The sequence below is a fragment of the Pelophylax lessonae genome (assembly GCF_965119305.1).
Source record: "Pelophylax lessonae genome assembly, chromosome: 3".
Lineage (NCBI taxonomy): Eukaryota > Metazoa > Chordata > Amphibia > Anura > Ranidae > Pelophylax > Pelophylax lessonae.
The window spans coordinates 353168471-353193192 of record NC_138770.1 but is presented as its reverse complement, the minus strand read 5'-3'; positions in this window follow the sequence as shown (position 1 = coordinate 353193192).

The window sequence follows — 24722 nt, the reverse complement described above, 5'->3', positions numbered from 1 at the left end:
TCTCCCTGGTGTCTCGGAAGTGACGTCACGGCAACCCGACCGGCGTGTCCACGCTGCATCACCACCGCTGAGGATCAGCACGTCCCCTGCCTCGCAACAGGAGATCGCCGCTTACCCTCCACAGCATCAGCGCCACAGCCTGACCGGACAGCCCACCCTGGAAGTGACTTCAGAGATCACCTATTGCTTTTAAGATGCCTGATTTTATACATCCTTTGTGAGTAACATTCTTCATGTGTGTCCAATAAATTGACTATATTGCTGCACTTAGATCGGCGCTTGGCCCTCTCTCTCTCTCTTTTTGGATCCATACAGGGTTGCTTCACCCTCTACAAGCCGGCAGCCAGCAAAGTGTACTAGCAATCCCACCAGACTTTCACCATTTGCCCGCATCATAGCCCATTGCAGCAACCCGCTCAGTCCGTTTGCGCCAATCTCTCCCCCCCTCTCTCTTCCCAAAATGTGGCCTACCTTAATTGCTTCTTTGCTGGTCTTTGTCTCAGAAGTATTACACTCTAAATTGTATTTCACAATAAAATCTGCATTGTCTCCCCTTTTACATTGTGGCCAAATAAAACTGCTTACATGATATTGTAAGATTCTGGTACCTCCGGTACCCTTAATCCCACCTTTCTCTTCAGGTGGTACGCATATACCTTTAAGAACGATGATGTCACTGCTGAGCGCCGCAGAGCGGCTATTTCAACCGCCGGCAGTCTCACTCACATTGTTCGTTCAACCTGCCTTGTTATCCACAGCCTTTCAAGCCTGTCTCTCGATCGGAACCTCCAGCTATTCCCTTTACCTGGAGCAGACCGGAACCTCGCTACTGATCCCTGTATCTCGCTACCGGATCATTCCTTATCTACTGGACCTCTCTAAACTACTAACATTGCAAGTGATAAGTACCCCGCAGGGGAACCCTCCATAACCTTATTGCACTATCTACCTATGCACATTAAGGACTGTTACTACCTATCCATACTATCCTATCATCTGCACTGTTACATAGATTGCTAGCTCTTGAGCCTACTACCATCTATCATCTGCACTGCTGCATAGATTGCTAGCTCTCCTGTCTACTACTATCTATCCTTGCACTGGGTTAGTCTATCCTGTATTTGTCATCTGCTGTCCTCACCACCTGTTAGCATACTCGATACTAACCTATCTGCATTCCTAAATACCATCTTGAACTCTCCTATACAAACCTATCAAGTGATTACCATCCTTGTCACTGTTCACACCTGTCCCTTCAGCACATCACCTTCATACTATCATATACATCCTATCACTCCAGGAACATCTCATTGAGTGTGTATATATCTGTATGTTGAAGCTGACAGGCCCACGGTGATGAGTCCTGGAGAGTTGGATCTGGTATTCAACACATCTCTACATGACTACTGAGTGGAGATTTTGCAGCTGCAAATCCAGCCTATAATAAAAACGCAGGAGCGTTACAGATATGCAGCGTGTCTCATGTAATATTTCTGACCCTGTACCAAGCATAATACACAAAACTTTGTGTCACAATAAAACCCACATTGTCTCTGTCTCTCTTTCTTTCATTGTGGACAAATAAAATGGCATACATAATTTGCAGAAAGTGTGTTCAATATTCAGTATTTGGCTGCTATATGTGAAATAAAATAATCCAATTTTTATTTCTTGATAAAAACTGCCTTGTCCCTCTTTAAATTGCAGCCCAATCATATGGCTTACATAATTTTCAACCACTGTGCTATATGCATGCCTGTCATCTCTACAATATGGCACTGTCATTTTTAATTCAGTATTACAACTGTCTCATCTCTGGAATGTTGCGCTGTGGTTTTGAAATCTTTTTTGTGTACTCTGTGTTGACATTTTTGTTTAGACTTTGTAGACTGTGGTACTGCACAAATAGAATATCACAAGCTATGCTATGAAGCTGCTTGGGCACTGTTTGGAAATAGTATGAAGTTGATGACTTTATTATGAAGTGTAAACCTTCCAACAACTCTTAGATCTGTGCCTGCTACTTCCACTGCTCAATTATGGCCTATTATTGCTAGATAACAAACAAATGCTGCTACCTAAAATACTTTTTTCAAGCCTAAATTTAATTGTGGTTCTGCTGCTGTATTTATAGTGTTTTTTTGGCTCTATGCTCCATCTTTAAAAGCCTGCTTGAGAGGCCCAGTGAATCACCCATAGACTTTGACAGAGCACACAGACCCCTGAGACCTAGAGCCCCTGACCTGGCCCCACCAAGACACATTATATGCTATCTGACCAGTTTCACTCTAAAGGAAGAAATCCTACAGAAGGCAAGACAAAATTATCAGATTTTATTCAATGAGCATACCATTCAACTTTTTCAGGATTTGGAGAGCAATTAAGCTGCTGTTGGAAATCCTCAAACTCAAAGAGATTACTTATCGTTGGAAGTTTCCTTTTGCACTACAAGGGACCTATAATGGGAAAAAATGTCTTCCTGCGCACACCAAATGACCTTCGAATCTTTTGTGAGAATCTTCAGATTGACCCCATAGATCTTTTTTTTTTTTTTTACTCCCACTTCGTGCTAGTTCTGTGAGTGTGGTACCTCACACCCACACGATAAAGTGCATACAGTGATTATATAAATAGGTGTTCAAAACATATCTTGCATAAAATATTCAAATTAAATTACTGTATATACATTAAAACTGGCTGGTATCATATAATAACATAAAAGTTAATAATTATTAATAAATATCAATGCATATGGCAGTCTAGCTTATGACAGTCTTCTACAGTTCACAGGAGACTTTTGTATCCACGAAAGCCTATTTTCTTGGTAGGAGAAAAAAGTGCCGTAGTGCAAAAAAAAGTCCTTCCAATGGTTATCGTGCTGTAATTGCCGATATTGTGACCCTTCACCGATCACCTTGAGTGCTATGTGGTAAGAAAACTCACTTACCAGATGTTGTAGATTCCTAGAGGCGTACGCCAGCAAGGAATCAATATGTGCTTGGTTTTATATATCCCGGTTCCTCTGTACCTCAGGGGTCCGCTGGATATGGTTTGTGGTCCACGGTATGATGGGAGATTCCTCCTTTAGATATGGCTTTGTGACTCAGGGTAAAAAAGCAAAAAGGCTCCTCATAGTGTAGAGTGTTAAAAAGACTCCTTTATTTTTTAAAAACATTTAAAAACACTCCAAATTTCAATTAAAATATTCCAAAAGCCCAAAGCCAAAAATGGACCAAAAATGCATTCTTGTGTAGAATAATACACTCCAAATCGTGAGTAAACTCAACTATGTACAGTCTCTGTAAAGAGTATGACGCTCCTGCCCCTCATCAAACACTGTCCAGCCTCGCGGCTGAGGTAATTACCGTGTTTGTAGGTGATTCCGCCGTACCCGGAAGTGGGATCGCGGTGTGCGGTTCACCGGCGGGGTCAAAGCGAGGCAGCGTGTGTACCAACTTGACGCGTTTCGTCAGCAAAATGACGTCTTCGGAAGTGGTACGTGCGCTGCGTGAGCCCGAATTATATAGGGAGTGCGGACGTCATATCCGCTATTTTGATCCTCCACCTTGTTTACTATTTTTCCTCGGATACATCTCGCAATGTCCTTTGTGTCATTGTCATTTTGTTCAAATATCCTTAATAATTATCAAAAATATTCCCAATATTACAATACACTTTTATATACCACTTATTTGTGTTCTTCTATTTGAGAGATACATTTTACTTAATATTGGTACGAAACCACTACTGTATGTTCTTCTGTTTGAAGGATACTTTTTACTTAAAATTGATACGAAACCACTGTGGTGCTGTGCTATGTGATATGTATGTGCCATATTATTTGCCATGATAAATACTATTTGTGCAAATATACTAATATACTTTGGATTATATAAAGTGCATAGTGCTGGATTTCTCCATGTGCTCTGTGTAATCCATGGGTTTTAATTCATTGATAGTGATTGTAAAAATTATAAATAATATGTGATATAAATTGTGTATTAAAATTATATAAATAATGATAATGTGATTAATGGTGTAAGATAATTATGGTGTGATAAAAATGATTTATAGTGTAATAGTGTAATAAAAATTATTATAGTGTAACAAAAATTATTATTTTTTAGTGCAAAGATATTTAATTTTATATTTTATATTATTATCTGTGGTAAATGTATATATAAAATGTCTATTTTGTCTTTATGTGTGACTTAGATCATCGCAAGATGTGTCCGTTCACAACAATCCATAACCATTATTGAATATTCTAAAAAATCTAAAAATCTATAGACTCAAGTTTTTACATTTAAAAATTAGAAATAAAACAAATTAAATCCAGCTCTATGTTCATACCCCTGGGCTGCAGTGTACCTAGTTCATAGATCCAAAATGTCTCATTTTTGGATACTGCTATCCTCATGTCCCTACCCCACCAGTGGGTGTCTATTTGGTCTATCCCGCTAAACGTTAATAATGTGGGGTTCCTGTTATGATAAAGTGCATAGATACATATATGCATTGATATTTATTAATAATTATTAACTTTTATTTTATTATATGATACCAGCCATTTTTAATGTATATACAGTAATTTAATTTGAATATTTTATGCAAGATATGTTTTGAACACCTATTTATATAATCACTGTATGCACTTTATCGTGTGGGTGTGAGGTACCACACTCACAGAACTAGCACGAAGTGGGAGTAAAAAATATATAGTGGGGTTATCAACACCCCACTCTACCAGAGGTTAGCACAGTTACATATTTCACCTACTTGTATAACTATTTATCAGTTATTTAACTTGCAGCTTACCTATGTTTAATAATTTGTATACTTTTAGAACAAATACACCAGTGGCGCGAGTGAACTTGCACACATACTACCCCATAGATCTGCCTGACTGGTATCAAGAGTTTAAACTCCCACTTCCAAAATCTGCCTCCCCTCTCCCCATAAGATCCTCTCCAAATAAACCCCCCTTTAAGAAGGGGAAGAAACAAAAGTTTTTGGATCTGGCTGGTCCATCTCTTCCACCTCATAAAAACCCAAGACAAAGAGACTATGCTTAATAACATGGGATGATGGCCGTCCGGTTCTGAGGGAGATCCTGTGGATTTCTATGGACGCCCCCATTCCGACCCAGGTGTGCTCCCAGATGTGTGCCCCATAGTAAGCAGCTTGTTATGGAGGCACAGAGAAAAAAGGAGGAGCAAACAGCCCTGTAGGGGACCCTAGAAGGTAGAGGCCGCTCTGTGCAATATAACTAAGTATATCATCTTTTTCTTTTAGGAGTAAAATGGGAGCCTTTACATTCACTTTAAGCCAAGCAAAAATGTAACATTAAAATAATCTATTACTTATGGATTAAAGTTTTAATTTCCAGAATTTACAATGAGTTTAATTTCACCCAAGCACATTTCTTCAACACTAACAACTGGCAGTAATGATGCTGTTTATGCTTCATGTTGGCAATGACAGAAAAACCTGTCAGTGCAATATGGTTACTATGGAGAATTACTATACTAGATCTCTGGGTCTGTGAACTGTAAACATGCAAGGTTCACCGGAAATCCATGGAGGACCCAAATGGACACCTTATCCCTATCAACTGGGTATATGGTAGACATGATGCTTCAAGTTGACAATCACAGGAAAATGAATTGGTTATTCTACCATGTATGACCAGATCAAGCTCCAAGACCAGACATTTGTCTTTCTTGACCACATTCTCCTCAGAGAATTACTTCATGCATTTACCAACAAAATGGATGTGTTGGTTGGTTTGCCCTCTGTCATGTGAAAAGCTTCCATGCTCAATGACACCTCATAGTTCTGGAGGACAGAATTTTCACAGCTTGAGTTGTATTGATTTATCCACCAGGTAATTGCTTAAAGGTTTTCCTTCTCCCTAGGTCGCCAAAGTTTTGAGCAACAATGACAACATGATTGCTGCTCTTTCTGCAACTGATGCATGTTTCCTGTTTTGCTCAAGTCTTAAAATATGTCTATGTTGAAAGAAATATAAGAGGGGGCCGCTGCTGATTTGTTTTAAAAAATGAAAGATGACTGGCTGTTATATTGACCCTTTTAATTTAAATACTCTGACTGAAACTGCCTGGCCTAAATAAGCTTTCTGTTTTGCAAAGTCTGAGAGAATTCAGATATCCTGATATGTATACCTTTGGGTCAGTGACTAAAAATATTGAAGCAAGAATGTTAGCATAACGCAGCGATTAACATTTTATAAATAAAGTTTAGCAATGGCAGCCACCGTATTTTTGTCATAACAAGTTTCAATAAAATATAGTGGAATATAGATTTCTAAAAAAACAGTTTGAGGTTGAAGAAGGATTTATTTAGACCTAAGGGAGTCTGTGCTCATTTAAGAAGATTTTACACTGTTAAATACCCACTTCTAGGAATGTTCTTTCCTTTCACAAGTTCGTCCACCTTCTATGTTTCCACTTAATGAGGTTTTACCCTGCAGAGGCTGAACCTGCCTCTAAAACAACCTGAGTGGGGGCACTCTAATACAGAAAGTAGGCTATATATATATAGATATACATCTATAGTGCATTCCAAGGGCATTTTGCCAACTGCCTTTCTGATTGAGCAACGTTACCTGTATAATTATTACATCTGAAATCATCTTTTTTTTTTTTTTAAATAATCTGTACATCTTGTATTGGTAAATAAATACTTTCCCTGGTAAAGAAAAGTGGTACCTCTAGCAAAGGGATACTGTGATGGGTTCAAATTTCCCTTTCATGGGCATATGTCTTTCATGATGTTTTTGAACAATATTTGCCAGTCATTGCTTGGATTGGTGGCGTTTCACTAATGATGTACATGGGGTATGTGGGAGCAACATTCACTCCCTCCTGTCATTCCATGCAAAGATAAACATGGGTGAGAATATTCCGTTTATTATTACTTATGATTATGCTAAAGTATCATTTTTGGACACTGTGGTATGACTCTCTGTATCTGCATTGCAGGGTGACCTGTTTGTGAAACCCACTGATCATAATCAGCTCCACTTTTATCAGAGTTTTCAACTCCCTACTGTTTTTAGGTCTATTGTCAAATTTCCCAGGCTTAATATGATTCGAAGCAAAGGCTATGTTCATAGGGGAACGCCCACCAAAAGGCGTAATTTTATTTTATATCATGATAATTAAAACTAAAATTAAGTTTATCAGGAAGTCAGATTTATATGCAACTTGTCTGCATGCACAATTATATGACATCCCAATATGTTCAATTCCAAACCCCAAACTCCAGTATTATTTTGTTTGTCTGAATGTCTGACATCATTGCGCACACCACAATCACATAAGGAACGTTCCTCGGAGGGGACCCTCCGCCTCCTCATACTCATCAGTTTGCACTACCGGCGGCAGTATAAGATGAAGGAATGCTGCCCATAACGTGCTGCAATCTGATGACACAAAAAAAACGACTGGAAAAAAAATAACCTTGGGCATCAATTTGCTGCCCCTCTCAAAGTGCTGCCTAGGTCCAATGGACCCAGTGGGACCCATGGTAGGGCCAGCCCTGGGTGCCACTTGTTTAATGACATAATGCTGCTGAACACTATCTCTTGGATCTGTCCTCCAAGTCTGTTACCCCTGAAAACAGGAAAATGCCAACCTCGGGTAATACTGTTCCTGTATGTTCAAGGGGTAAAGGGGCTCTTAAAAGAGAGGGTGAGGCACCCGTGTGTCCCAGATATGAATTGTCTCCTAGCACAAAAGGAGTGTCTTTTTTGACAGAAACATGGCATACAGTATTAGATGCTAGCAGTGCCAAGGACATAAGCCTATAGACTGTGGCCTGGAGAGGCTTATGTCACTATTTGCCAAACCTGGTCTTGTAGCAAACCTAGAAACTGAAACTTTTACCATAGAAAAACATTTATTGAGGACAATTTTAAACGTTTGAAGCCTTGTCACATTGGTTCTTACTTCTTACCAGTCTGGTGGACCCTGCAAGACTCAGACTGAATGCAAGTTCCTTGCATGCATGGAGATAGTAAAGACTACCTTACTTTGGTGCCCTTTCAGAGGAAACTCTTAGTGGAAATATATCATAGGTGTGGTTAAAAACTTGTTACAGTGTAATACTGGCCTGTGATTTATTTTTCCTCTTCTTTGGAAGAAAAACAGGCAACACGTCCTGAAAATGTGCCTGAAATGACTGCCTTTTTTTTTGCTTGAACTTGAGCGGGATGTTGACAGCCTCATGTGGAAGGTACCTGACAATCTCCCAGTCATAGATAAGGAGTCAGAGGAAACTTCCCTGGTGCCAGAAATAAGAATTACTGGTGGCCAGGGAAGATTTTGTGAATGCACGGTTGCAAAATACTAATTTGGCCAATGTATACAAAAAAAAAAAAATGATAAACTGGGTATCTCAGGAAACATAAGCTAATCTGGTATACAACCATTTTGCAGTATACCATGACTTAAGCTCCGTACACATGGGCCGAATATCAGACATTCGGCCTGCGTGCAATGCAGCCAATCCGACAGAAGCCAGCCATCCAAACCAAATTAGTGCTTTGTTTGGGTTTATCTATAGACAAAGCCCTCCTGCACTGAATCTATTTGCTGCCTTGCTGAGTAAAAAAATCAGGAAAAACCTTTTGCACTGCTCCTGGTTGTCCCTGTCTTGTGATTTACTGCTATCAATATCAACTGAACCTGCTATATGCAAAGTGATTCCAGTATAACCCCTAAACATTGAAAAGCAAATTGTAATCTGCACAAGTTTCTCCTTCAATTTATTATTAACAATACTTTTCTAATCTGTATTCAGGTGAAAAAAGACAGATAAGTATGCAAACTCAGCAAGGAGCATGCTATCTTTTTTAAATTTTCCTAAAAAAACAAACATAAAAAATCCAAGTCTATAAAAGCCATGGCTAATACAGTCATGGCCAAACATATTGGCACCCCTGCATTTCTGTTAGATAATGCACCACTTCGCCAAGCAAATTGTTGTAAATACAAATGCTAAGGCATTCTCATGTTTATTTCTTTTGTTTGTATTGGTATGCCACAAAAAAGAGGAGAAACAAAATGCCAAATCTGGGACACATTCCATGCAAAACTCCAAAAATGGACTGGCCAAAATTATTCGCACCCTCAATTTAATATTTGGTAGCACAACCCTTGGAAAAAATAACTAAAACCAATTGCTTTCTGTAACCATCAATGAGTTTCTTACACCTCTCTACTGGAATTTTGGACCACTCTTCTTTCACCAACTGCTCCAGTTCTCCAGATTAGAAGGGCTTCTTTTCCATACTGCTGTTTTGAGATCTCTCCACAGGCGCTCTATGGGATTTAGATCTGGACTCATTGCTGGCCAGTTCACTACTCTCCAGTGCTTTTTCTTAAACCCTTTCATTGTCCTGCTGTAAGGCCCATGACCTCTGATGGAGGCCCAACTTTCTGACACCGTGCCCTACATTGCACCCCAGAATTCTTTGGTAGTCTTCAGATTTTATAATGCCATGCACACGGTCATGACATCCAGTGCCCGAACCAGCAAAGCAACCACAAAACATCAGTGAACCTTCCCCATGTTGACTGTAAGGACTGTATTCTTTTCTTTAAAGACCTAATTTTTTTTTGTGAAAACAGTAGTATGATGGGCTTTACTAAAAAGCTGTAAAATTGTTTCGTCTGTCCACAGCACATTCTCCCAAAAGGATTTTGGTTTCCTCAGGTAAGTTTTGGCAAACTCTTTGATCATTTCTTTTCTTTCATCCATGTACAGGGAGATTAGCTACAGTGCCATGGGCTGTAAACTTCTTGACAATCATGCGCACAATGGACACAGGAACATTAAAATCTCTGTAGATGGAATTTTAACCTTGCGATTGTTCATGCATTTCCACAATTTTTGTTGTGAAATCCTCAGACAAATCTTTGCTGCTTTTTCTTTTCTCCATGCTCTGTGTGGCACACAGAGACACACAACAGCAAGTTTAAACACATTTTCACAATTTTACCTGGGTGCCAGTGTGATTTCTATGTTGTCAGCACCTGGTAATTGGTACAGGTGAGTTTACTTACAAATTACAGGAGCATCACAAATTTGGAATGCAATTATTTCTTACAATTTTGAGAAGGTGCCAATAATTTTGCCTAAATATGCCTAAGCATTTGAAATTGCAACAATTTTACTGGGCGAGGTGGTGCATTATAAGACAGGAGTGCCAATCGTTTTGGCCATGGCTGTATAGTATATGGCAGTAGTTTTTTTTTGTTTTTTTTTGCTGTACTAGGCTGAATCAGTTGAATTCCTGGCAGTGTGGATTTTAAGTCCAGTCATTCTTTTAGATCCTGTTTACACTGAATGCGGCTTTGAAATCGCACTACTTCAGGGCAATTTCAAAGTCACTGGTCAGTGCAATTTCACATGCAATAAAAAAAACTACAGTTCACAGCATGTTTTGCAACAGCTTTATGTTACAGTTTATTTTATATCAGAGGTGTGAGAACGCCTGGGCACCCTGGTTGAAAAAGCCTGGACTACAAATGTTAAGTGTAAATTGTAACAAGCACCTTTCTGCCTACATTTTCAGATGCACTTTTTTAAGATTGTCTTCTTTATATTTCTGGCCTCTATTTCTATCACAATTGCCTCATTTTTTACTTACATTACAGTTTTTTTTACTTTAAAAATCCTGGTGTTCTTTTATGGTGTGTTTGCAGGATATTTCTGTCTAACTGTATTATTTTTTGATGTGCTTTTCATCAGTCAGCTATTGACTTGCATGGGCTCAAACTGCCATCAGTTTTCATCCAAAAAAAAAAAAAAAAAGAGATGAAAACTATATTGTTGTGAAGTCCTTAATACAGTATATCAGTAAAGAATTTGCATATACTGTATTTTTACTAGTATTTAACTGCAAAATATTTGTATATACATACTTAAAATTGTATATTATAAATTGTATTAGCAGTGTTTAAAGTACAGGATATTATCTTGATTTCCACTGTTGCTGAAATATTTTATTATCAACATAATATATATAATATAAATAATATGGTCAGTCAACTTCAATCTAAAATCTCATTTATAGCTGAACACTAGCAGAGAGTTTCCTTTTAGAATTCTGCGTGATGCCAATTAAATCTAAAAATCTAATAGGGAGAGTGAGATCCCCTTTTCATGGTAGTAGATGTAGGCAGAACTGAGAGCTGAAATGCAAATGTCTAGCTATGGCATCATAAGCTGTTCATTGATTGAAGTTGCTGACCTTTAGCTTAACATGATATATTAGTTTGGCGTCTATTAGACTGAGTTACAGCCACACAGAAATAAAAACATATGGGAGATTTTGGTAGGAGGAAGATATATTTATCTGATGATTCTTTAAATGTTAACAATTTTCCAGCTGTTTTGTCTGGTACCTAATTCTAGTCTTTCAAAAATATCTAAGACTAGTTTTCTATCAGGTCCACCTCTTGTGATTGAAAGCAAAAGGCAGTGGGCATAATCCACCCACTGATTTCCTCTGTCAATCACAAGGCAGGTGAAGTTAATGGGAAACTAGTCTCTTAGAGTTCCATATCAGGCTCCACCCACTGTCAGTGTGCCGCTATGTCATTAGTTACTAGGCACTGTGGTCTATGCAGCCGACAGAGTCATAACAACCTATGGCTCAGTTTTGCCTCATTCAGCTGCTGGCCGGGAGATTCCTGTCATTATCCAAATATTTTTGGGTAATGATGTCTGCAAACATCCCTATTACTATGTTTACATTGTCCAGGAAATCTTTTGACAGGCAGCTGAATGGGCCTGGGGTTGCTTCACTTATTATTTTTATTGTGTGCAGAGAAACTTAACAAATGTGATAGCTTCAACCACAGGGCTTCCTGGTTGCTATGAAGCCAGTGGCTGCTCACGCTATAGCAACCAGGAAGCCCTGCGGTGGAAGCTATCACATTTGTTACGTTTCTCTGCACACAATAACCCACTCAAAGCACTGGCATCAATCTGTATTCCAACTCAGAGCTGGTCATAATTGCTACCAGTTGCATATCTATACAGGGAGTGCAGAATTATTAGGCAAATGAGTATTTTTGAGTATTAATTTTATTATTGAACAACAACCATGTTCTCAATGAACCCCAAAAACTCATTAATATCAAAGCTGACTATTTTTGGAAGTAGTTTTTAGTTTGTTTTTAGTTTTAGCTATTTTAGGGGGATATCTGTGTGTGCAGGTGACTATTACTGTGCATAATTATTAGGCAACTTAACAAAAATCAAATATACAGTATACCCATTTCAATTATTTATTTTTACCAGTGAAACCAATATAACATCTCAACATTCACAAATATACATTTCTGACATTCAAAAACAAAACAAAAACAAATCAGTGACCAATATAGCCACCTTTCTTTGCAAGGACACTCAAAAGCCTGCCATCCATGGATTCTGTCAGTGTTTTGATCTGTTCACCATCAACATTGCGTGCAGCAGCAACCACAGCCTCCCAGACACTGTTCAGAGAGGTGTACTGTTTTCCCTCCTTGTAAATCTCACATTTGATGATGGACCACAGGTTCTCAATGGGGTTCAGATCAGGTGAACAAGGAGGCCATGTCATTAGCTTTTCTTCTTTTATACCCTTTCTTGCCAGCCACGCTGTGGAGTACTTGGACGCGTGTGATGGAGCATTGTCCTGCATGAAAATCATGTTTTTCTTGAAGGATGCAGACTTCTTCCTGTACCACTGCTTGAAGAAGGTGTCTTCCAGAAACTGGCAGTAGGACTGGGAGTTGAGCTTGACTCCATCCTCAACCCGAAAAAGGCCCCACAAGCTCATCTTTGATGATACCAGCCCAAACCAGTACTCCACCTCCACCTTGCTGGCGTCTGAGTCGGACTGGAGCTCTCTGCCCTTTACCAATCCAGCCACGGGCCCATCCATCTGGCCCATCAAGACTCACTCTCATTTCATCAGTCCATAAAACCTTTGAAAAATCAGTCTTGAGATATTTCTTGGCCCAGTCTTGACGTTTCAGCTTGTGTGTCTTGTTCAGTGGTGGTCGTCTTTCAGCCTTTCTTACCTTGGCCATGTCTCTGAGTATTGCACACCTTGTGCTTTTGGGCACTCCAGTGATGTTGCAGCTCTGACATATGGCCAAACTGGTGGCAAGTGGCATCTTGGCAGCTGCACGCTTGACTTTTCTCAGTTCATGGGCTGTTATTTTGCGCCTTGGTTTTTCAACACGCTTCTTGCGACCCTGTTGACTATTTTGAATGAAATGCTTGATTGTTCGATGATCACGCTTCAGAAGCTTTGCAATTTTAAGAGTGCTGCATCCCTCTGAAAATATCTCACTATTTTTGACTTTTCTGAGCCTGTCAAGTCCGTCTTTTGACCCATTTTGCCCAAGGAAAGGAAGTTGCCTAATAATTATGCACACCTGATATAGGGTGTTGATGTCATTAGACCACACCCCTTCTCATTACAGAGATGCACATCACCTAATATGCTTAATTGGTAGTAGGCTTTCGAGCCTATACAGCTTGGAGTAAGACAACATGCATAAAGAGGATGATGTGGTCAAAATACTCATTTGCTTAATAATTCTGCACTCCCTGTAATTCCTTTTGAATCTGTTGCAGCCTTAGTGGCAGATTCTTAAATTGACAAAAATAAAATCTACCTGAACCTAGCGCACATTTCACAAGCATACAGATGGGTAGAGGTAAATTAGGGTCAGGACTCTTGATCTTGAAGTTCCAACTCCCTGACTAAGAATGTTCTTTAAGCCATTGGATTAACCTGACAGCCAGAAATAAAGTGTTTTCAGAAAGAAAGGTCAGCAATGGCAGTCTACATTTCTTCAGTTCAGGTTTCCGTTAATAATTTATTTCCATTAAACTGTAATCCTTAATAGATTATGATTAATAATTTAAAAAGGACCTTAGCCTAGGTTCACACTGATGTCTATTGAAACTGACCCCCGAAGTTGCCAAATGTAGTGCAGAAACTACCTTTGGGAATCGGTGGGGCACCGCAAATTCGGCATTGCACCTATTTGGATGGTTCCATTGCTGGCAATTGGCTCCGATTTCACATGTCAAATCGCATGTCAAATCAGACCAATGTGAATGTGGGCTAAAATCTAGACATAGTAATTCCCATGGGTGTCTTCATGACATATCCAAAATGCAACATCTTATGCAGAAAAATCTTACATTGTAAAAATAAATATAGAAAATGCATCACCAATACTGTTTGTTGCCTTCTAGGTGTATCTTGGGAGAGATTAATCATTGGCTTTACATTAAAAAAATCTTTCATAAAACCCAATATCCCCTGATTTCTCTGGTTCCATTTCTTTCCCTGATTTTTCCATTACTGCAATACTTGCAATTTACCGGAAAAATAGAATATTGCCAGTCGCTATGGGTTAGCATCAGAAAGAATATTTCTACAAAAATATGACTTACTCAAAAATGTTGTATCCCTGCATAGTTGCCTCTTCAGATCTCTGTTCCTATTCTATAAGAGCATGCTGATGAAGAACTAAATGAATTATGCAGCTGGAAAACAACTACTGTTGGCTGCATTCTGAATACAAAGACCAACTGTAGAGATGCACAATCATAATACAGTTATAATGCTGGGAAAAAAAACCCTTTATGATACTTCACTGGTAATTACTGACAACATTCAAACTCGATTCCGCTGCATATACTATACTTTAGTAGTGCAAATGACAGGAATATTATGAATTAGAGGTATTAAGGATTATTTGTTTTATAAAAGAATGATTTATGTTAGGCTGTTGCAACTCTACCCTATTGCATCTCTGATAAGTTTAGAATGTGTTACTGTTGGTCTGTAATCAACCTGAGCTAATATTTGCTTTTTCGGGATTTTGAAGGTTTTCCCTAAACCTGGCAGGCTGTGTGCTTCAGCCTATTGCGGAAATTAGCCTCCAGTACTTAATGTGGGAAGAATTAACCACTGGGCCATAAATATTTATCTGACTCCCTGATAGTGTGGTTCAGAGGTATCATCTGGTTGGATAATAAATGTCTGGAAGCACCTCTTCAGAACTGTTTCCCCCTTGGGGCTTCTCCGTGGAAGAAATCCTGTGTAAAGAATTGCTGTTAGGGCCTAGTCTTATTATGAAGCATGTGCTGAGGTTCCTTGATACCAAGCTACTTTCTGAAGAGGATGCACAAAGAGACCTGAACTGGTCAGATATACTCTTGCCTACATTGGGTTGCAAAGGGGCTGGGTAGATTCCGCCATCCGAGCCTTGGAATACAGATTTCCCTGGATTTCTACTTACTTGCATAACAAACAATGTTCCTCACACTGTGGAGTATTATCTATTGATGTGAAGTCAATCTACACCTGTGCTGGTCAATTTTCAGTATGCTCTGCTGCTGCTTTCCACTGGGACTCGTAGGACTGGAGTCCCAGTGGAAAGCAGCAGCAGAGCACACTGAAGACTGACCAGCACAAAATGGTATCCAAGGACAAACAGGCTGATGTTAAAGATCTGACATCTGACGTTATTTAAGCAGGCTATGCCAACCATAAGAGCGGAAGGCATAGCCATCTGGTGAGTGCATATCTGTTGGGGAGAGGGATAACCCAGGCACGAGAGGTAGTGGTTTTGTTCATGAAGACCCATATGTGTTTGTGGGGAAGATGGGGCACAACTGTCTTACTACTGTGTCACACCTATTTGGGGAGAATGAGGAATATACACATTATTACTATTATCACAGCGCTTCTGTGAAGTGGACACTTGCACTTTATTGTTTGATGTTACTTGCATAACAGACTTTTGCATCTCATACTGTGCCTGTACTGTTTGAGCTAAACCGTCTTGGTCAGCTGAAGTAGAGGGCACCTGATGTTTTGACTTTATTAACAACCCACTGTCTGCTTTATCATCTTCCTCTGAGGATTAGCTCTCATTTTAGACTGTGAGAGAAGGTTTCTTTCTTTTAAAAGTTTTTTATTAACAAAAAGACAGTCAGAATGTGTATATACAACAGTACATTATAGAAAGATGATGCAATATAACATCCTGGTGTAGGAAATTGTCCCTAATATGGAGATATGTAGTTAAGGGGACTATGGCCCATCTCATCAGTAGAATAAAAAGATATGATCAAAAACATACATTAACCAAGGCAGACTACTGAAAACCAAGGTTACAGCTGAGGAAAGGTGACATCAAACAGACCCCAAACCAGCCCTTTCCACTTAAAACTCTGAGGATTGTCTGTATTAACACATTTAATCTAATAAAGGGAAGGGCAGAAGAGGAGAAAGAAATAGAAATGGACCTTCTCAAGGACATAGAAAAAATCTGATCCAATTAATCACGAGGAATAATAAGAATAATTTGGCTCCCCAAAAAATAAATGTAGCCAGGCATTGTGTGTGCCTAGATACATTTTGGATCACCATATTTGGCAGAGTCATCTGAGGAGTTTTTGGAATAGCTGCCCTGTCACCCTTCAAGCAAGGAAGGTAAAAACATTTTGGCTAACTGGACAAAAAACAGGTACCATCTCTTAATTCATTCTAAACTTGCTTCCATCAGTACAACATTTATGATCCCCTTGCAAAAGAAACTATTGCACCATGTTTCCAAGTCCCATTCTTGGGACATACCCTTCCTCCACTCCACCATGTAAGAAAGTTTGTCCTGACCTTCCAATAGCTATAGGACCATCCAGTGGGATAATGTGGGGGCCAATTTAGGGGGTCTACATTTAGGAGAACACCATAGAAGATAATCTAACATATTGTGTGGGACTGTGTATCTTTCTATATAAATCCAGTCTGATTTAGCTGTATGAGAATATATTATGGAAATTTGGGTCAGTTAAGCTGACTCGTAATAAAGACGCAGGTTAGGTAAATCTATCCCCTCCTCCCGTTTTACTATAAAGTGTTTGTTTTGTTAGGCAATGCCCTTTGTACTATGCTAATTTTGATTGAAAACAAAGTATCTGAGGCCGTTTGAAAGATATCTGGAGGGAACGGAAAAGATAAAGTAAACATGGCATTAGTGTCATCTTAATTGTGTTAACCCTACCCAACCATGATATGTTATACTGTAACCGTTGTTGCACTTTAGCTTCTAGCATTTTTAAACATTGGAGGGTAATTCAAATTATGTACTAGGTCCATGCTGGAGGTAAGGTGAACCTCCAGGTAGGAGATGGAAGTATCACTCCATAGGAAGGCAAAATGTTCTTTTAGAGGATCAACCAGCAAAATGGAGTATTAATGTTTAGGGCCATAGATTTAGACATATTTACCCTAAGCCCAGAAACAACCCCGAAATTCTGAAGCAACCTAACAATGTTAGGGGTTGAGATCAGTGGGGAAGTTACAAAAAGAAGGGGATCATCTAAGAAAAATGCACATTTATGAATTTGGTGAATTATCTCTGTGAATATCAGGATGAAACCAAATAGCTGTCACAATAGCGGAAATTAGGGGATAATGGGTGCCCTTGTCTGGTGCCTCTGGCTATGCAGATTGGAGAAAACCCTGAACTTGAGCTGATGGTGGTGAATAAAGGGCATGCAGGAACCCCAAAAAACGACGCCCAATGTTAGAGAACAAAAAAAAAAAGGCAAGGAGATGGAGTCATAGAGTTTTTAAAGGCCCAGGGAGAGCAGAAAGCCCTCTTCAGGGGGACCCCCTTCCTGTCCTGCACAGTGCAGTAAGATTACATCAATGGCCCTCCTAATCTAGTCCAGACCTTGCCTTCCAGGGATAAAGCCCACTTGATCCTTATGTATAAAGAAACTTATAAAGGATGAGAGCCTATTGGTCATAATTTTGGTTAAAAACTTTAAATCATTATCAATAAGAGAAAATGGTCTATGGACTGATTTTCCCATTATCCTTTCCTGGCTTAGAAATGACCGAGATGTAAGCTGAATTCAGGGCCACATCTAGGGTGCCACCTGACCAGAGGCAACTGAAGAACCAAGTCATGAAGGGGGCAAGTGTCCCCCCAAAAGTTTAATAGCATAGTACAGGTAGCCCATCCGGCCTCGGTGCAGAACCGCGCTTTGCCTGTTTGATCACCTCCATCACTTCCTCCATGGAGATAGGGGCTTCAAGATGGTTATGGTGGCAGGTTGCCAACTAAGGTAATAGGAACCGATGCAAAAAGGAATATAGATTACCTCCGGCTTCAAGCTTTTCGGATTGGTAGAGGCTGGAGTAAAAGTTATGAAATTCCTCCATAATCTTTTAGGGGTTTTCTGTGTGTGTCCGTTGTACAGTTTGAACTTTGGGAAGGGCATATGATTGGACTTTAGGGGTTAACCTTGCTGCCAGCATGGAGCCTATCCTATCGCATTGGGAATAAAACCTAGCTTTGCTCCATTCAAGGGCCAGATTCAGGACTTGCCTAGACGCCTCCAGCTTGGAAATTGTTTCATGTGAGGTCTTACATTTATGACTCTTACTCAGTTACTGAAATTCCCTTTCAAGTTTAGCTATCTCCGCTTCATGTTCTCACTTGAATTGGGAAGCTGTTTGAATAAAATTTCCCCTTATGGTGTCCTTATCAGCTGCCCACAACGTCTCCATGGAGAGATCTTCAGTATCGTTAAGCTAGAAATATTTTTGTAACACCTTATCCATCTCAGAGAATTGTACCGAATCAATAAGCAGGGCCTCATTGAGTCACTAACTCAGGCTGCCTTGGGTCCCTGAAGGCATCTTCAACACAAGACCCACCATGGAGTGGTCCGACCAAACCAAATCCCCAATATAAGCATTAGTGGTGTTGGGGATAGTGATAGCTGATGCAAAAAATATGATCTATCCTGGCATGGGTCTCCCGGGGAGGGGTACCACTCAATAATCACAGAAAAAATAAACAAAACTAAGGGGGAGGGGGGGTGATTCAGAGTCCGGTATGGAGCCGGGAAAGCAAAGTCCTACCCACCATCAATGGGGTTAACGAGCCACCCAGGGCTCCAATATCCTATCAAATTTTTTAGGACATTTTCTGGACATGTAAGTGAGTTTGTAGAGAGGAAGGACTGAGTCAATCATCTTATTCCATTGGGATACAGTAGGCTGATCGGCTTTCTTCCATTGGGTGAGTATGGTTTTCCTGGCATAGAAGGCAGCATAGAAAATAAACAGTTTAGCATGTCTACCAGCAGGGATAGCCTCATCCACACCCAGGAGAAGAACTTTAGGATCTAGCGGGACATCTAGATTTGCAATGGAGGACAGCTCTCCTGCAACTGCCCTCCAGAAATCCTGGATCAGAGGGCACGTCCAAACTACATGTATGAAGGAGCCTAGAGAAGTCTGGCATTTGGGGCATCGGTCAGACCTAGTGGGATATATCCGGGCCAGTTTAGGGTGTAGTATACTCTGTGGGGGAACCGGAGTTGGGTATAGCGATCCCTAGCCAATATAACCAGAGGAATATAATTCCGCAGGCCCTCGTCCCAGTCCTCCGCTGTCGGAGAAGGTATATCCTCCTGCCAAGCGCCGAGGAGTTGGGTCAAGGCTATCGGGTCGGAGGTCGAAATCCTAAGGTAGAGTGAAGACACCAATCTATCTGCATTCTTGGAGATGAGAAAGCGCTCCACCGTGTGCGTAGTTACCTGAATCGGAGTGGGGAATTGCTTTGAATACGCGTGAAGGAGCTACAGGAAGCGAAAGAACATTGAGGGGGGCAAATCAAAAGCGGTTTTAAGATCATCAAAAGAACGTAAACTACCCTTTGGCATGATATGTTCCAGCTTCTTAATTCTATATCTGGCCCAGATAGCTGGATCAGGCATGGAATGGAAGTGAGGCAGGCGGGGGTACCCCAAAATGGAGTGTGGGGAGAGAAATCTCCACGGTCAGAGACCACTTCTGACACCTGTCTCCAAACCATAACTGTGGTGGGCATGGGGGTCGTCATGTTGGGGTGTACCTTTGGTCCTCTAAACACCAAGTTACTCAACGCCGAGTAAGAACCTAGTATAGCTGCCTCAAGGTTAACTACAGGATTGGAACGGTGGGCTTCCCTGGTGGCTCTAGTGGCACGACCCCAAGGGTTTGCACTGGTAATCAATGCTCTGATTACCAGCACAGACCCCCCCCCAAGAGTGACACACCCCCGGGGGCGCGTGGAGCGCATTACCATGCTCGACATCATATGACGGCGGGTCCGGATAATGCAACCACCCTCATAGGGTTAAAGTGATAGTAAACCACATTAAAAAAAAAATAGGCCCAGTGCAGTTTAAGTCATAACGTGCTGGTATGCATCGCATACTAGCACATTATAACAGACTTACCTGAAAACTAAGCCCTCCAGTGGTGCGCTGTCACTGCTGAAGGCACTTCCATCTACACCCGTTCTTCCTTACAGGTTCACAGGTTTCAGTGATATGAATGGCCAAGCCAGCAATGACATCACTCCTGTGCACCGGCATGTCTCTGAAGGAACACCACGGGTATGGCAATCCTTCAGAGCGCATGCGCAAGTGACGTCATCGGCTGCATCTAAAGTAATTATCTCCCAAATGGTGCATGTTTACGAGATATTTACTGTATCTATAGGTAAGCCTTATTACAGGCGTACTGTACCTATAGGTAAAAAGCATACACATGAGTTTACTCCCATTTTAACTATGAAAACATCATAGATATATTGAGGAGGATAATAGTCTATTTTCCTTGAGGAATTTATATTCAACTGTCCTATCTTCATCTGTTAAAACAAGAAACATAAGAATTGCTAGGGGGAGATCCTACCCACATATTCTGTTTGAAGAAATCTCTATCATCTGAAAACCACCCACAGTAAGCATGTGGAGATCCTTATGGGTTACTGCTCTTGTTGAAATGATCATATAGCACATCACTGCAGAACCAGAATAATTAGGCTAATAATATGAACACAAGTGGCTTTCTCCTTGATACACTGTGGAGAGTTCAAATGGCAGTCAAAGAGTTTTTTTTTTTTGCAGGCACACTTGAAAAGAGGATCAGAAAACATGGTGCCCTTCTGGGAACTCAGTCAATGGCAAGGTGAGTGAGTGAGGCTGCTAAGGACTATAAAGAATGTGATAAAAGGAAGACTGTACCATTCATCTATATCCCTGGGGTGCAGGAAATGTAATACTATGCTATCTGAAGAAAATGAGTCTACTCTCCCATTTTATAGTTAATATTGAGGAAATCATGTACTTAGCCAAGAGTGGGTCTTCCCTTGATATTTCTTTAAAACCAATGTAAATATCTTAATAATATCTACCAAATATCATTTGTAAATTCCCCACTTTGCTTCTCATGCAGTCAGCTTAAAACAACAAATACTCCTATAGTTTGGAGATAGGAAATAGCAAATTTCTGATATAATGTATTCCATTTTTTATCTTATTATGAAACTCCTCTGTGACCATTATTGCTCTCTGACTTGTATTAAGGGCCTTCATTAAACATTATAAAGAAGATTTATTTAGAACATGAACAGTTCATATTTTCCTGTTCTTTTTAGTACTAATTAATATGATTATTTTTAAACTGCTACTAATTAGCATACATGATGTAGGTTTGTAATAAACCATTTGTATTGGTCACCTCACTCTAGTAGTCAGCATTAGCTCCTGTTTGCATGTTTGTTCCACTACAGGGAAATGTATGTGTATGTGTTAATTATACACTGAAATACTAATTAATTCTCACATGTAATCATTTTCTGACAGACTTTGTGGAAACATGTTACTTTCATTAGTGAACTTCAAAGCACACTTTTCTTGGGGCCTGACTGTCTTTTTAAACCCTCCATCTCCATATACTATGGTAATAGGTGCACAATCAAAATTTTGATTCTTGTGATTTACACCCAAAATGTGCGTATCTAACCTAAGAATTAAAAATTCCAATAGCATGGGTTTTATCCAATCTTGGCTATGGTTCTTGTTTATTTACCTTTGTTCTGCAGCCTATATCTGAAACAGATTTCTCTATTTTTGTCACTGAAGTCAGTCTTCTCTTTGGGCACTTTTTAGTGAAGCACTACAGATCAAGAGGGGAGGCAATCAAATATAATTTGCATTTTTTTTGTAGCATTAGCCAGGAGGAAGCATAGGGCAACAGAAATGACAAATGTAAAAAGAAAAAAAAAATGCAGAAATGTATAAACGTCTAGATTTATAGGCAAAATGTATTTTTTTTTAAACTCATATTTTATTTTTGAAAATGTTATAACAAATAGACAATAACAAAAAAGATCAAGTCAAATCATTATTCTAAACAACCACCTCTAGTTTTCTCATGATATTCACAGATACTCCAAAAGCGATTCATAGCTAACCAGAAATTTTCCAAAATTACCAGGAATATTCAGAAATATTCAGAAATATTGTGGGGCATGTAGTAAATAAATATTTTACTGCCCCCCCCCAAAAAAAAAGGTAAACCCCACATATAATAAATATCAAGAATTTAAATTAAAACTAGAACATGATGCGTCAATCCATTTTTTTCCAGATCCTTTAAAACTTCGAAAAAAGGTGTGTTTTTCAAACATTACATATTTATCCAGTTCCCAATTCCAGTCCCCCAAATTAGGAGGATTGAGTGAAACCCAGCGAGAAGCTATCAACTTACATGCTATAAAAAGAAATCTCATGATTGCCACCAGCTGATCATGACCTATGCTATTAGGATTCACATAAGTCAGGAGACATAAAAAAGGGTTTAAAGTCAGCCTGGTATCATATACGGAGTTTACCAGGTCCAGCACTTCCTGCCAATACTGAAATAGCTTTGGACATTTCCAAATTAGGTGCATAAAGGAGCCAGGGAACTGAGTGTATCTTGCACATGAGAATGAGAATTGAGAATGTTCTCTCCTGCTTACCCTGTGCAACAGCCCCGGGGTGCGGTAAGCTTTGTACAGAATAAGAAGTTGAGCTACTCTATGAGTAGGAGTTATTGAAGCGAGCTGTACATTCTGTAATCTTTGGTCCCATATATCCCCCAGAGTCACATTGATCTCTGCCTCCCATCTTTGTGTACATGGAACAGTAACACCAGAGAGCATTTCACATAGTTATCGCCTACAGATCCTAGTAATAAAGCCCTTTGTAGTGTCTGCTCTGGCTATACTGTCCAAAATAGGAACAGAGGAGAAAAAGACCACTGAGGTCAAACCTTGAATCTTCAAAGCATGTCTTAATTGCAGATATTGAGAAAAACATTTTTAGTCTAGGTTATATTCAGTACAAAGTTGTTGATACGTTTTCAAGACCCCATCGGGGTATAATTTAATCAGGGTAGTAATCCCTGCATGCTCCCACCTGGAAGATCCTTCCAGTTGTAAAATTTACAGAAATGCTCTATTCGACCATAGTGACGTAAATCTCATGTAGCCTGAAATATCCAGTATTTTTTTAGTGGACTGGCAGACCTTGTATATTAAATATAAGTTTTATTAGATGAGTAAATTGATTAAAAGGTAGGGTATCGGAATCTAAAGCCAACAGAGGATTAACGTTGTGAACTAAATAAGAGAGTATATTGTAAGAAGATGCATGTAAACCTCCCACTTCCCAACCTGGAAGATGCTGGAGTTGAGCCGCCAAAAAATATGCCCAGGGATTTGGAGCTAAATTATGTAAGTAAAACATCAACTGAGGCATCCATATAATTTTTAGGAGATTGGTGCTGCCAGCCACTCAAAGTGGCAACTTGCACCACACCTTGCCCTGGGATTTGAATTTCAGGACTAATTAGTGACAGATATTGAGAGATACTGTATATTCTCTAGGATGTCTAGAGATAACTACCCCAAGATATTCAATTTTTTCATAAATTTTACTGACTTCAGGTGACCCTAAAGGAAATGTCAAGTGGTGTTAGGTCTGGAGACCTAGGAGTTAATTTGACTGGATTGAACCTCATCTTCTGATTCATTTGTTTGGAAAAGTTTGTTCAAAAAAAATTCTCATAACAAAAGCTATAGCAAAATGGGGTCTTGTCTTGCTGAAACCACATTTTATGTCATTCTAACAAAGGAATGTCATCTAAGTGAGAGAAGATTATAACATACAGAGATGAGTTTCCGCTGTTACATTACCATCAAAATATTTGGCTCAATTAATCTATCACTATATATCCATACACCATAATTTATGGATCAGTTTGAAAATAACCTTCAGCCATCCAGTTTGTTTTCAGATAAATAGTATGCTTTATGTCAGTTTACACTACCACCCAAATTAAATAAGGCTTCATTCTGTTAACTCCTGCTGTTGTAAGAACCACCCACAATATTCCATACGTCTCTCTATGTCACCACTATGAAGCTCCTAGACTAGCTCCACTTAGATGGACATGACAATTGCTAATAATTTGATGCCTATAAATCCAGACTTTTGGGACGCCCCGTTTGTGGCAGTTCTAATAAGGAGGTAATCCCGCTTTTGGATGATGTTAAAATTGAGCCAAATTTTGCAAGTTTTGATGGCCACACCCAAATCCGAATTTCACTGTTATATTTGGTGGTTTTCATTTTTAAAAGGCTCAGCTTGACAACATGTTCCTTCAGATTCCATCCTTTATCTTAGTATGCCTAGTAGTATAATTAAAGAATGTAACTCAGGCTGTTTTTTGGCCCCCATTTTGTTAGGCAGGGCTGCCAGGAGCCTTTCAC